Genomic DNA, 14,584 nt, shown 5'->3' with positions numbered 1-14,584 from the left:
TAGTTCAACCTGTTTCCCCTTGACCGCTAGAGGTTATACTTATCCACTAGATCCTGCAATCCTTTTTGATAGACAACTTCCAAATACACTGAAGCTGGCCACAACTCCATCTTGAAATATGGAAATCAACAGAAGGAGTCTTCAGCAGAGACTATTTCTCCTATGCTATAAATTGCTGAGATCTGCACTGTAGATGCAAGGTTTAACCATGTCAGCTTCCAATGCCACACATATCTCTACTACATCGATACTGTGTCTTAACAGGCCCCATTCAGAAGTCAGCCCACAAAGGTCTATGTCTCCTTACAAAGAACATTCATCATAATCGTCTTCATCCTGCATCAGCTGTTTTACATCAACCCCACTGCTTTTACTCCATAGTCACTGCTGTTTGTTTGCTTACTAAAACCTCGTTATAATCTGGTGATTCTCTGGTTGCACTCTTCCCTTACTGAGGGAGTGTTACAATGTGTACGGTGCTGTCTATCAGGTGAGGGATTAATCCAGGGTCTCCAGTGTCTGTCCCTGCTTGACTTAAAGAACAGCAGGGAGGTGCCTTGTCCAACATTCCTCCCACAACCAATTTCAGCCAAAAATAAAGCTCTGAGTTATTAAACGTGAAACAATACAGAAAATGTGGGAAAGATTCAGCAGTTGGAGCAGCACCCAAAGAAAGAAACAGATTTAACGCTTCAGGTCGATGACCTTTCATCTGAAATGCATTTGACTACACAGCAACAATAATGACACTTCATCAGCTATGAAGTCATTTGGGATATCTTGAGGATTGGAGACAATGTATGAAAGCGAGTTCCTTCTTTTATTCCTGTGGTACCTGACAGCCGCTTAAAGAGTGGGTGGTGACAGGTGATCTGACAGTCTTGCAGATCAATGATTTTGCTTGCTGCTGAAGAAAAGCAGAGAGAATACTTTTGAGAGTGTCAGCACATTTATCATTGTGGCTATGTTCTTGCCATCATACGTTCCATTATTTGCTTGTGCACAGTGTATCATATGAGGGGTAATTTTCCGACTTTGCGCACTCAGATGGTACTTTTCAGGCTGGAAATACCATCTCAGAAATACAGGTGTGCGCCGCACATGATATTCTTACATAAGTAAATGAATGAAAGCCATACACGTTGCATATTTGTATATTGCTTTGAGGAAAAATATATCAATTACAGTACAAGAGCATTTCTTCCATATTCGGTAATAAGTGATATATAGGGACATAGGAAATAGGAGCAGAAGGAGGCCATTTGGTCCCATGAGCCTGCTTCACCATCATGGCTGGTCTTCTGCCTTAATGACAATTTTTTGCACTATTCTCATGCCCCTTGATATTTTTAATAATTAGAAATCTATCCATCCATGTCGTCTACACGCTTAATGACTGAACCTCCACAGCCCTCTGGGGTAGAGAATTCCAAAGTTTCACCACCCTCTGAGTGAAGAAATTCTTCATCATCTCAGTCCTAAATGGCCTACCTCTTATTCTGACACTGTGTCCCTTGGTTCTAGACCACCCACCACAACACCACCCTGCACCCCCAGCGCCCCCCCCCCCCACCTCACCCCATCCTCCCCCAGACCAGCCAGCCAGGGAAATATCCTTCCTACATCTATCCTGTTGAGCTCTGTAAGAATTTTGTATGTCTCAATTAGGCCATCTCTCGTTCTTCTAAACTCTAGAGAAAACAAATTCAGTCTCCTCAATCTATCGTTATAGGACAATCCTGGCACCCAAACCTTGGTAGGTCTCTTGACTCTGTAGTATAAAGGGATAATAACTATTATGAGTTAGAGTGCATCCTAATGAAGTCCTTCTAAAGCTTGTCTTTGTAAATAGTCAATAAATTCACTAGTTTGCAACGGCATAATTTCCAGCTTCCTTCTGTCAAAGACACCCCGAGTTCAGTCACGATAATAATGTATAGTGACAGCGGTGTGTGAACTGTTTACTAAGGATCCCAGTCAAGGCCAATAAAGACAGGAAAAGCGCAAGCCTTCGACCCGGCAGAATACACTTTGAGAAACACTGGCAGCAGCAGTCAGAGCAATTAGTCATCACCAGGGTCCCATGACAGCTGACTAAATGTGTGCAGGCCTATGGGGAATGTCTTACCCCTGTCCAAGCCCCTGGACCTTGTGGAAGGCCTCAACCAAGCTGCGCATTGGAGAAACTGGTGTGGTTGATTCAGTCAGTACCAGACAGCCACTGGACTCACTCAGGAAACAGATAAGGGTCAGATCAGTGCTCTCCTTTTTGCAATAGCTAGCTGTGCCGATGACATTTTAAGGAGACGGGATGGGTTATCAAGGCCTTTGATTCCTACTTTAGCGTACAGAACAATACTACAATATACCAGGCAAAATTCAACCGGCACAGCCAGGGACCTGGTGAGGATATTAATTCTTTTATGAATGACCTGTATTGCTTAGCAGATAACTGTGAATATGGGACATTGAGAGAAGAGGTCATCAGGGACCACATCACGGTTGATGTATCAGTCCACAGAAGATATCGCTTTGCCCAAAGTTGTACAGTTAGCCAGTCAGACTGAACTTCACAAGCAAAAGAAGCCCTTCATCCTGAGTGATAAGGAGCCTTCCTGGGGGCAAAACACCAACGCAGTCCAATTTGTGAATCATAGAACTGTCAGCACACCTGTCAGGAAACTGAGCCAGTATGAAGAAGGCACGGTCGGTGCCATTGTCCCATGTCTACTTTATGGCAGGATAAAACCTTACTGGTGTGAAGCCTGCCCATCCGTTAATGCCAACTGCCGCTCTTGCCACAAGAGGGGGCATTTTAAAATGGAATGTCACGGCTGTAGGGAACTTCAAACTTCAGTTCAAAAAATTAAAAGCGTGACCAATCGGATTGAGCAGTATCCAGGAAATGGGAGATTCCGAGGAACACAAAGTGCCTTTCATGGGTCAAGCTGCAAAATCTAAAGACAACCTTTGGACTGTGGACATCACAGTCAATGGCCACAAAGCCAATTTTAAGTTGGAGAAGGATGATGTCCATTTTCTTTGATACGGTACTGTGGCTGAAGCCTGAGTTTCTCCAACCATCTAATACTCGAATGCATGGTCCAGGGGGCACTTGACCCAATAGCAAGGGCAGATGACTGCCACACTTCACTGTCAGGGAAGGGAAACTCCAGAAATTCTCCATGTTATCCCAAATCAGGAGTGCTCATTAATAAGCCAGACAGCCTGCTCAGATTTGCAACTTCTTTATAAGGTAGAGGAGCTGAACCATCAGGACAACCAGATACATTTAAAGGGGAGTTTCTGAAATTGTTTACAAGTCTGGAGAAGCTCCACGTGTCTTACCGCATTACTTCAAAGCTAGATGCCAAGCAAGGGTGTTTATTTACCTCAAGAAAAGTCCCCCATCTATCTTGAGAAAGGTGAGGCAAGAGATTGACACCAGGGAGTGATATCGCGGTGACACAACCCATTTCTTGGTGCCCTGGCATGGTGCCTATACCTAAGCCCAAAGGCTCACTTGGTAAATGCTTTAATGTTATACTGAGGGGTGCTGCATTTTCGGAGGTGCCATCTTTCAGATGTGATGTTAAAGCAAGTCTCTGTCTGCCCTCCCAGGTGGCTGTGAAAAATCCCAAGGAGCTATTTTGTTAAGAAGAACAAGGGGCGGAATTTTACGACTGTAGGTTTTGATGGTCCCGCTGAAGTCACTGGAACTCAAAATGGCTCGCTGCATTTTAAGGCCCCATCCCACTGCGAAGAGGCTGTAACATTCCGGCCAAGGAAGTTCTCCTTGATGTCCTCGCCAGTATTTATCCCTTGCCCTGAAGCACTGATTTGGATGTTGTTGCATTCACGTTTGTAGGGCCTTCCTGTCAGCAAATTGGCTGCCCCATTTCCTTCCAGACAATAATGGCTATACTTCCTAAAGAAGTGCTTAATTGGTTGAAAAGTGCACTGCAACAAACTGAGTTAAAGAAGAACGCTATATAATTGCAAGGTCTTTCTTTTACTTGATTGAAGTCCCTTACACTCTCTGCATGATTCTAAACAGGAATTAACTTCCAGAATTTAGTTTGTTATGAACATTGAGTGACAGGTCAGCTTTCTTTTGAAGGTGGGACTGTGATCTGTATTGTGTCATTCCTTTGTTGCAGTGATCTGCAGGTCCTGAACAATGGAGCATATTTTGAAGGTGTCAGGTTTATTCCAAGTCTTGGGGTCCTTGTTGTGTCATAAATCCATTAAAAGAAGTAGTCCCAAGATTGGTCAGACCATCACCAATGCAGAGCTACAGATGTTTGTTGATTCAGGCCATTCAGTTATGACCTCGGTCCATTGGCATGATTAAAGAACTTCAATTGCAGAAAGCTGACTGACTGTCTCAATCTTGAAATAAGATGAAATAGAATGTCATGGCAACTGGTTCTCCTTGGTGCAAGGTGTGATGCATTATTTAAATTTGTTTTGAGGGTACTGCATACAGATTAGAACAAGTTGTACATGTTGTACAGTCTGGTAGGTTATGGATGTGCTGGACAGAATAATCAGAACTGTATTTACTAGAGTACAGCAAGATCCAGAGAATCATTATGATTAACTCATGCATGCAAGCTAATATACTGCAATAGTGCGCAGCTCAGAGCAAGTGTGGTCTGTGTAATATTATGCATGGATTGTATGTTTTGATGAAGTTGACTGATATTTTAATGGATCTTTGTTAAATCAGACAAGATGAGTGAACTGTTAAGGGAAAAGTAAAGCCCTCAGGTCAAATACATTTTACATGAGTGTATTAATAGAAGTGTAACTAATTTTTTATAGCAATGTTCCAGTATATTTTTGAACATTGGGTGAATTCACATGGAATATAAAAGTGGAAATTGTTCACAATCCTTTTCCCAGTCTGAAATTTCACTATCTCACTTAAGATCCTTTTTAATCTGGGGGCTAATTCAGTGTGTTGTGCCAGTTTTCACTTGCTCTTCCTTAATCCTTACTATTTTGTTTCCGTAATGTGTGCTTCCAGACATTATTAAAAGTGCTGCAGGGCTGCTAGATCAGGAACAACACGTTCAGTGTCAACCATGCACAACCAAACTGAGAGGTGCAATATATTAAAACTGCACTCAAAGCAATTAATTTCTCAGCATCTCTCGATGACTGTGAGTTAGCCTGTTGTTTTCAATTTGTGACAAAGGTAAAATATTTGCTGAGAGGCTGAGACAACTCAGAACCCACCTTTCGTAGCTGTAGAAATTGGAAAGCCATCCATCATCAGGTGAACATTTTGCACACCATTCTTAACACAAAAAAATGTGTTTAAAAGAAACGACATTATGTGTTATCCCCACGATAAAGAATTTGCATGCCATTAACCTGCGGTATTGTATTAATTAAGTCATTTCCCTTGTTCAATAATTGTCAATAATAGATAATATTATTGAATGTTTCAATGGACAATCACATCAAAGGGAAACATGGGGGAGAAATACACCTCATGCCTGCATCTGCTGCACTTGAACAGTGGGTTGCCATGAGTTGAAAATTAAAGAGGCACAGTGATTGCACCATTGAAGCCCACGGCCTTATGGCAAGATGCCATATTCAGTCAGGTTTTTAAATGGGTGGGCTGCCTGCCTCTCCGAATCAAGACTTAGGTTTACCAGAAAATAGAGCTCCTACGCTGGTTGTACAGCTATGATGTAAACTTCAGGTAGAAATGGATGAGGTTCGTGCAGCACAAGTTCTAACCAGTTGTACCAGGGTATTCGGTGGTCTAACCAGCTGTCCTTAAAGGGACCCACTGGAGGATGCTCATAAATTATTAAACTTTGCAACGGGAGGCTAAGGTTTACCTGCCCTTGAATTTTATTTTGCCTCTCGTCCTCAGGGCCTACCTGCAGGCTGGCTAAGAGCTGAAGGTACTAGGCCATGATTTGTCTTGGGGCACCATTTGGCAGCCAAAGCTCATGCTTCATTTCAAATGAGGCCCGATGCCAACCTTGGCTCAAACCTCAGGCTGGCATGGACCAATGTGTGGAACCATCCATTCACCCATTCTAGGTGCAAGTCAAATTTATCCCATATAACAAGCTAATTTCTTGACTCAGTGTTGCCGATGGGGAACTTCATATTCGATTAGTGCTTATTAAAAATGCAGTTATGCCTGTCTGAGCCCTTAATTGGTGCTATCAGTGGCCGATAATTCCTGCCTGCAATGTAAATTACCCTACACCGTGTTACATTTTATATCAGAACGAAGTGCTTCCTTCAGCCTTAGATAGAAAGAGGGAAACAAATTAATGAAAATGGAGACAGCAGCAAGAAAAACATCTAAGGAACAGTATTTGCATTAAGCACTTTTCACAATCTCAGGGTGTCCCAAAGTGCTTTCCAGTCAATGCAGCACTTTTGAAGTATAGTCAGTGTTATAATGTAGACCTAATACATAATTCATATGAAAAGTGGACTTAACAAGCACATGAATCTGGGCCTTAAGTTATCAAATGAAATGAAATGCAGTAATTTCTAAAATAAACTCTGACTGTAATCAACTGGATTTTATCAGTTCTGATCAAAGTTAAAATAACTTTCCACAGTACCTTGGTAATTCGCTCAATATTTTGCCTCTGACCACTTAAATCCTTCTTTAGTGTACTCGTCACAATCATTGGTGATTACGCGTGGTTCAGAGATTCCTATTACATCACAGTTACTAACTCCAACAGTCCAGTCATCTTGTTATAAATGCCTTCAGCATTCCAGGACCCAGGATGTTCGCATAAAATGGGCGACTCCAACAGAAAGTTAAGTTTGGCATCCTGTAACACAGGCTATCAATTCACTGATGCCTGCTTTGTGCTGCAGCCAAGAACAATTTCAGCACCATTCTCTCTCCCCCTGCCCCCCAACACCAACACCCACCCACAAACCCCCCCCCACCCCCCCAACACCTTAACTCACTCACCCAAACTCCCCCCCCACTCTTAATGTTCTCTGTTCTACAACCCTGAGTGGCCTTGGGGTGTTGTATCCTCGAATTGAATTATCTCAGATGGGAGACAGAATCGATTCCTGGAGAGGTTTTGTCTAACACCTTCTTAATGGTTTTGAAATTTCATTAGATTGGTCAACAAAATGAGGAGGCTTCAGTTTTGGAGTTAAAAACCTGCAAAATTATGTTTTAACTACTTCACTAATCAAGGCTCCACATGACGCTTTCTTCTGCTCTTTTTAAGTTACTGTCATGACAGTGATGTTCAAATGCTTTCACAGCCACGGACAATTGAAGAATTTGAAAGAATATAATATGATGTGTTGGGCAATGATCTGCTGCTAATTAGAACCTTCAGTTCTTAATGGACAAGGCTCTGATCAGAAAAAAAATATTACACTCATTGCAATTTCAGTCCAGTGAGACACTGTTGATATTCTATGCACGGGATACTGACTCAATAAAGCAAGAGGTTATGGCAAATATTACCTGCCCTGACTATATATAGAATAAGAGATGCATGGAAGTGAGGCTTGAGGTGTAACAGACTCAGGGGTTTCTAGTGTCATCAAAATTCATGGTACCAGGGCTCAAGTAATTTAACATCTCATTTGAAAATGTGTTCCAGCCACCATCTACTATCGCATTTACATTTTAATTTATGTAATATATGTACCCTGTGCTGTAGTTACTGTGTATGCATCGCATATGGGAGTCTTCAGGCTAGCACTTGAGTACGTTGAGAAAAGCCTTACTTATTTATTTGAATAGAATTCCACAAGACGGGAATACTTTACAGAATTCTGTCAAACAATCTATTGATGGTCACATGAGCAGGAAGAGGGGATTTTGGCGCATTTTCTCTTGCATGTAAACAACATCAGAAGTATACACTATAGCATCATTTTCAGTAGCTAATCAGTCTCTGCATTACAGATGTTGTTATTACAATGAAAGTGCTTCCCAATTTATTTCACGTCCCATTAAATGCTGTGCTGTGGAAATAACAGATTTTAATGAAACATGAACAGCCAGGAGACAGGACTCACATCAACAAAGATACTATTAGGACTTATGGCCTGATACTACAGTACTCCGAAAAGATTTAATTCCTATATTAGATGGCTGAAAGATGTTTGTTCTGATTATGCTGAGAGGTTTAACTCCTCTGACAGTAATTTCTACTGTTTAGGATAATCTATATGGATTGCTACACTTGGCTGCAGCTGCATTTTTATACTTTGAGAAAGAAAGACTTGTGTTACTAAAGTGTGTTAAAATGGGAGTGCGAGTGTGAACGTAAGCAAAATATCCTGAATTGTGGTCTATGCATCTTAACCCTCTCCTGCTCTCGTAGCTGTTCATTTGGTGCCACTTCTTTACCCTGCCTGGTTCTACATTTGCTTCTCTCTCCTGTGTTGCCCCTATCTGATTCCCCTGAAGGTTATGGGCTTGATAGCAAATCCCCTGCCCAACCACCATAACAGGTAGGGGATGATAGGCAGTGGATAGATGTGTGAGTATCCTGTGTTAGGGGATAGATGTGTGAGTATCCTGTGTTAGGGAATAGATGTGTGAGTATCCTGTGTTAGCGGATAGATGTGTGAGTATCCTGCCTTAGAGAGAATTCATTGACATATTTAAATCAGGCACCAAACCAATCGGGAGCCTGATTTATATGTACCAGTTCCCGCAGAGGTTTCCCAGGACTCAGTAAACCCAGCGGTGAAAGGGAGGCAGGGGCTGATGGGTCCTGATGAATGTTTATAGCTCTGCTTGTGGGTCAAGAGGAGTAGGAATGGTTCCCTGGTCTCCTAGGAAACCTTTGACCTTCCTTCTGCTGGTTATAGCCTCTCCCCTGATGTCCCATCCCCTTACCCTCCCTGATCTGTGGCCTGTTCATCTTCCAATTGCCAGAAACCATCCTGAGTGAACCCCAGCTACCTGGGCAGCTGCTGGGCAACCTGCGCAACCTGGGCAACCTGGGCAACCTGGGCAACCTGCGCAACCTGGGCAACCTGGGCAACCTGCGCAACCTGGGCAACCTGGGCAACCTGGGCAACCTGCGCAACCTGGGCAACCTGCGCAACCTGCACAACCTGGGCAACCTGGGCAACCTGGGCAACCTGGGCAGCTGCTGGGCAACCTGGGCAACCTGCGCAACCTGGGCAACCTGCGCAACCTGCGCAACCTGGGCAACCTGGGCAACCTGGGCAACCTGGGCAGCTGCTGGGCAACCTGGGCAACCTGGGCAACCTGCGCAACCTGGGCAACCTGCGCAACCTCGGCAACCTGGGCAACCTGCGCAACCTGCGCAACCTGGGCAACCTGGGCAACCTGGGCAACCTGCGCAACCTGCGCAACCTGGGCAACCTGGGCAACCTGGGCAACCTTCACAACCTGCGCAACCTGGGCAACCTGGGCAACCTCGGCAACCTGGGCAACCTGCGCAACCTGGGCAACCTGGGCAACCTGGGCAACCTGGGCAGCTGCTGGGCAGGAAATGAAAAAAAAATTCTCATGACTCTCTGTCATTAGACGAGGCAGGACCTCTGCCTTTCCAGCCTTACTGGAATTGTCGGCCGGACTCGCTCTCCCTTCGCTCCATCATGAAGATCTGAAAATGAGCATCAGATTTTTCATAACCCAGTGCCTGCTCTGTGACCTTGGTTCAGTCAGCGCTGGTTAACTCCTTATTTCAGCTTCTAAATATATAATGCTGTAGACTGGATGATGCTGTGTGGGATATAGAGCTCCACAGGCAGGAGGGATGCTGCGTTGCTGAGATTCTGCACAACTGTTTTCAACTGAAACAGAATGAGGCAGTTACTGCAGCCATTTGTAAGACAATTGCCTAGGTTTTCACATAAAACAATCTTTGCATTGCTCCCGTTATTAGGGTATATTAAATGACTAATACTGGTGACCGTACACGTTAAATCCTGCCCTTGCTTGGTTTTACTGCAGTGTGGCTGCAGGTCTTAAATTCAATCAGCTACAGCCAAGGTTATGAATTTATGGGATTCCTTCTGCCTCCGACAGCGAACCGACTGGGCTTGAACGCTCATTTATCAAGATTATGTCCGTAGTTACTTGTGATCGATTGTCTCTCAATGCTATTCTCTGAACAGCTGTAACTTCTCATCTATATCTGGCGAGCAATCTTGCTGATTTTCAGGAGCTGTGACCCAGTGACCTCTCGGCCAGCACTCACTGTGAGTGCCCCTCTTTAAGGCGAGTGTGTGACTGGGGAATTAGCACAAGTATCTCTCAATGATGCTGACTGATAGATAGGCCACCAATTTTTTTTGTTGGTGTTCTCCTGATCTTCCACCCTAACATTAGCGGCAGACCAGCTGAATCCCTAGCAAAACAACAACTGATATTTATATAGAGCCTTTAATATGAATAAAACGCGCCAAGGCACTTTACAGGAGCATTATAGGGCAGAATATTGCGCTCGTCGGGCGGGCGCACGCCCGACTTGAACGAGCGTAAAATGAGGCGCGATGACTCCAGGCAAGCGTCCTGGTCTCACCACGCACTCACGCGATGTTTCATTTGGCGGGTGTGCGTGGGAGCCGCCAGCGTTCCCAATGACAATTAACAGGCTCATTAAGGCCATTGAAGTTCTAATTAAATGAGATATTTCGCTTCCCTTCCAACCTTCCGGTTGGTGGGCAGGCAAAAAGGCCAAGCGGCCTTTGGATTTCTTTTGCGAAACCTCACCTGTGGGATGGAAGAGGTTTCGATCAGTGATCTTAAAAAAAAATTTTTAAATTTGAAACTAATTTCCAACACCAGCCCGGCGAGGGCAAAATTCTGCCCACAAAATAAAATATGGCACTACCCACATAAGGGCATACCAGGTGAGATGATCAAAAGCTGGGTCAAAGAGGTAAGTTTTAGGGAGTGCATTGAGGGAGGAAAGTTAGGTAGAGAGGCGGAAAGGTATGGTGTGGGAATTCCAGAGTTTAGGGTCTAGGCAACTGAGGGTATGGTACCAATGGAGGAACGATTAAAATCGGGGACGATCAAGAGATCAGAATTGGATGAGTGCAGGTATCTCGGGGGGGGGTGGGGGGGGGGTTTCCTAGGGTTGAGGGGGATTAGAGAGGTAGAGAGGTGTGAGGCCATGGTGGAATTTGAAAACAAGGAGGAGGATTTTAAAATGAAGACAATGCAGGTCAATATGCACAGGGGTGATACATAACCAGGGCTTGGTGTGAATTAAGACACGGTCACCAGAGTTTTGGATGACCTCAACTTTATAGAGCACAGAAAGTGGGAGAACAGCCAATAGTGCATTGAAATGAATAATTCTAGAGGTAACAAAAGCATGAATGAGGGTTTCAGCAGCAGCTGAATTGAGACTGTGGTGGTCAGGCAATGTTACAAAGGTGATACATAGGCAATCTTAATGATGGTGCGCATGCGTAAACAGAAGCTCACTTCAGAGTCAAATATGACACCAAGGTTGAAAGCTGACTAGTTTAATCTCAAAAATGTTTCCTGGGAGAGGGACAGTATCAGGAGTTAGAGAGCATGGAGTATGGACTGAAAACAATGGCTTCAAGGCACTCTATTACTTTGTGCTGATTCATCTTCAGCAACGTCTTCACCTTATGCTTAAGTGAAGATGTTTCTGGCTGAGGCTCATTGCTTTTCTCTCTCCATGTTTGCAGCTAGTCAGTGCTGTTAGTGACCTGGCACTAATGACAGGAGGGGGTTAAATGATCAATGAAATCATGCCTTAATGACATGCAAACAGCTGGTGGAACAGCTGAAGCTCTCTGAAATAGCTGGAGAGTTTAATGCTCTATAAGCTGTGGTTTGTTTTTGGCACCAATGGGAATGGCTATTAGCTGAAGTTAGTTGCTCACTATAAATGTGCATGTATGTGAATGCACGGAGTATAGTAAATAAGATTGGGGAGTCACAGGCATAGGTTGCCATGAGGAAATATGATGTCATGGTGATAACATAGATCTGGCTCAAAGGAGGGCAGGACTGGGTGCTAAATATTCCCAAGTACAAGTGTTCAGGAAACATCGGGCAGAAAGAAAAAGAGGATGGGTGGCAGTATTGGTTAAGGAGAGCGTTGCAGTGCCAGAGAAAGAGAATGTCCCAAAAGGTTCAAGGACAGAATCAATTTGGCTAGAGCTAAGGAACTAAACGGGTGCAATTACATTGCTCAGTTTAGTCCATAGACCACCAACTAGTGGGAAGGATGCAGAGGAACAAATATGCAGGGAAATTACAGAGTGATGCAAACATTATAGAGTAATTATAATGGGGACTTTAATTACCCAGGTGTAGACTGGGACAGTGGTAGTGTAAAGGGTGGAGAGGGGCAAGAGTTCGTAGATTGTGTTCCGAAGAATTTTCTACACCAATATGTGTCCAATCCAACAAGAAAAGAAGCACTTTTGGACCTGGTTCTTGGGAAATGAAGTGGGCCGAGTAGATCAAGTGTCACTGGGGGGACATTTAGGAGACAGTGATCATTGGATCATAATGTTTAGGGTGATGGTAGAAAAGGACAAAGTGCAATCCAGAGTAAGAATATTTAACTGTGGGAGAGGCAAATTCAATAGGGCAAGAACGGAGATGGGCTGGATAGACTAGAACGAAAGGTTGGTGGGAAAAACTGTAGCTGAACAATGGGCTACCTTCAGAGAAGAAATGGTTCGGGCCCAGTCAATGTAAATTCCTTCAAAAGGGCAAACAAATCCAGAGCTCCCTGGATGGAAAAGGAGGTAGAAATTAAGATAGAGAAGTCCTGTCATTTTAACTTAACAATTATTTGGGATAGAATTAATAGTCACATGGAAAAATGTGGGTCGATTAGGAAGAGCCAGCATGGATTTCTAAATGGGAATTCCTGTTTAACTAACTTACTGGAGTTTTTGAAAAGATAACAGAAAGGGTAGATGAGGGGAATGCTATTGATATGGTGTACATGGACTTTCAAAAGGCATTTGATACAGTGCCACACAACAGGCTTGCGAGAAAAGTTATAGCTTATGGGCAGAATTTTCAGTCTGACATGCGGGGCCTGCACCCCACACATCTGCGCATAAACTGATGCGCGGTAACGTTGGACGAGAATCCCGACGTCACCCTGCACCATCGCGATATTTTGCTGGGCAGGCACACGATGAAGTTCAACGCACCCCCGCCATTAATTAACGGGCTGGTTAAGGCCCTTACTCCATCAATCGATGGCGATTTTTAGGCGCCCGTGTGATCTTCGGGTTGGCGCACTGGCGCAATGGGCAAGTGGGTAAGAGACTTTTCTATGAACCTCATCCACGGCCGGGATAAGAGGGCTCAGTGCGGTCGTCAATCTGCTTTGTGGAGTATTTATTGGAGAAAGTATTTTAAACTTGCCTGTGTGATCTGTAGCAGTTCAGAACGAATTCCAGCAGCTTTCTGTATACTTTCAGCTCAGCTCTCTGCAGTCAGAAATATTTATCGGGCCTACAGCTTTCTGGAGGCCTCCCCTTAGCCTGGGTATGGGTTCTGACATCTCACTGGAGGCAGCTCATCTGAGGAGGAAGGGAGGGCTAGAAGGGGGAGGTTGCCTGGAGTGCACATTCAGCCTCCAGGGGAGCCACCTTTGGGAGGACAGGCACAGGCACAAGGGGCGCAGGGCCAAGAGGTAGTCCAAGGTGGAAGGGGCCACAGAAGATGCCACTATCCTGCTGCCAGGGTTTACAGGCGGCGAAGCAGCTACCTCAATATGTCTGAGGTGCAGTGCCAAAGGAGGCTCTGACTGTCAAGGGAGACAGTCAACTCTATCTGTCAGATGATTGGCCCTGAGATCTCCCCTAACTGTGTGGGTGGACACCCCATGCCAGTGGCTCTGAAGCTCACAGTTGCCCTCCACTTCTATGCCTCTGGCTCCTTCCAGGGCTCGGTGGGTGATCTTTGCGGTGTCTCCCAATCAGCTGTCCACACTTGTGTCAAGCAGGTTACAGACGCTCTGTTCAAACAGGCATTGACCTTCATCCACTTCACTGCGACCAGGCAAGTCAGGTTGAGTGAGCCAGAGGCTTTGCGGCCATTGCTGGCTTCCCCCGTGTCCAGGGTGCTATAGACTGTACACATGTGGCCATCAAGGCGCCAGCACGTGAGCCTGGTGCCTTCACCAACAGGAAGGGTTTCCAATCCATGAACGTACATATAGTGTGTGACCACAGGATGCTGATTCTACAAGTCTGTGCAAGGTACCCAGGCAGCTCCCACGACACCTACATCCTCAGACACTCCCAGGTGCTGGGGCTCTTCAGTGCTCCAGCCCGGCTGGATGGATGGCTGCTGGGTGACAAGGGCTATCCCCTCAGAAGGTGGCTCTTGACCACTCTCCGCCATCCAAGAACAGAAGCTGAGCAGCGGTACAATAGGAGCCACGTCTCCACAAGGGCTGTGATGGGGGGAACCATCGGTCTTCTCAAGATGCACATCCAATGCCTGGACCGCTCAGGGGGTGCACTCCAGTACCCCCCAGATCGTGTGTCAGTGATAGTGGTAGCATGCTGCGCTCTGCACAATCTTGCGCTGGAAAGGGGAGGTCACATC

Source organism: Carcharodon carcharias, chromosome 25 (genome assembly GCF_017639515.1).
Source record: "Carcharodon carcharias isolate sCarCar2 chromosome 25, sCarCar2.pri, whole genome shotgun sequence".
Lineage (NCBI taxonomy): Eukaryota > Metazoa > Chordata > Chondrichthyes > Lamniformes > Lamnidae > Carcharodon > Carcharodon carcharias.
The sequence above is the reverse complement of the archived record's forward strand: the minus strand, read 5'-3'. Positions refer to the sequence as shown.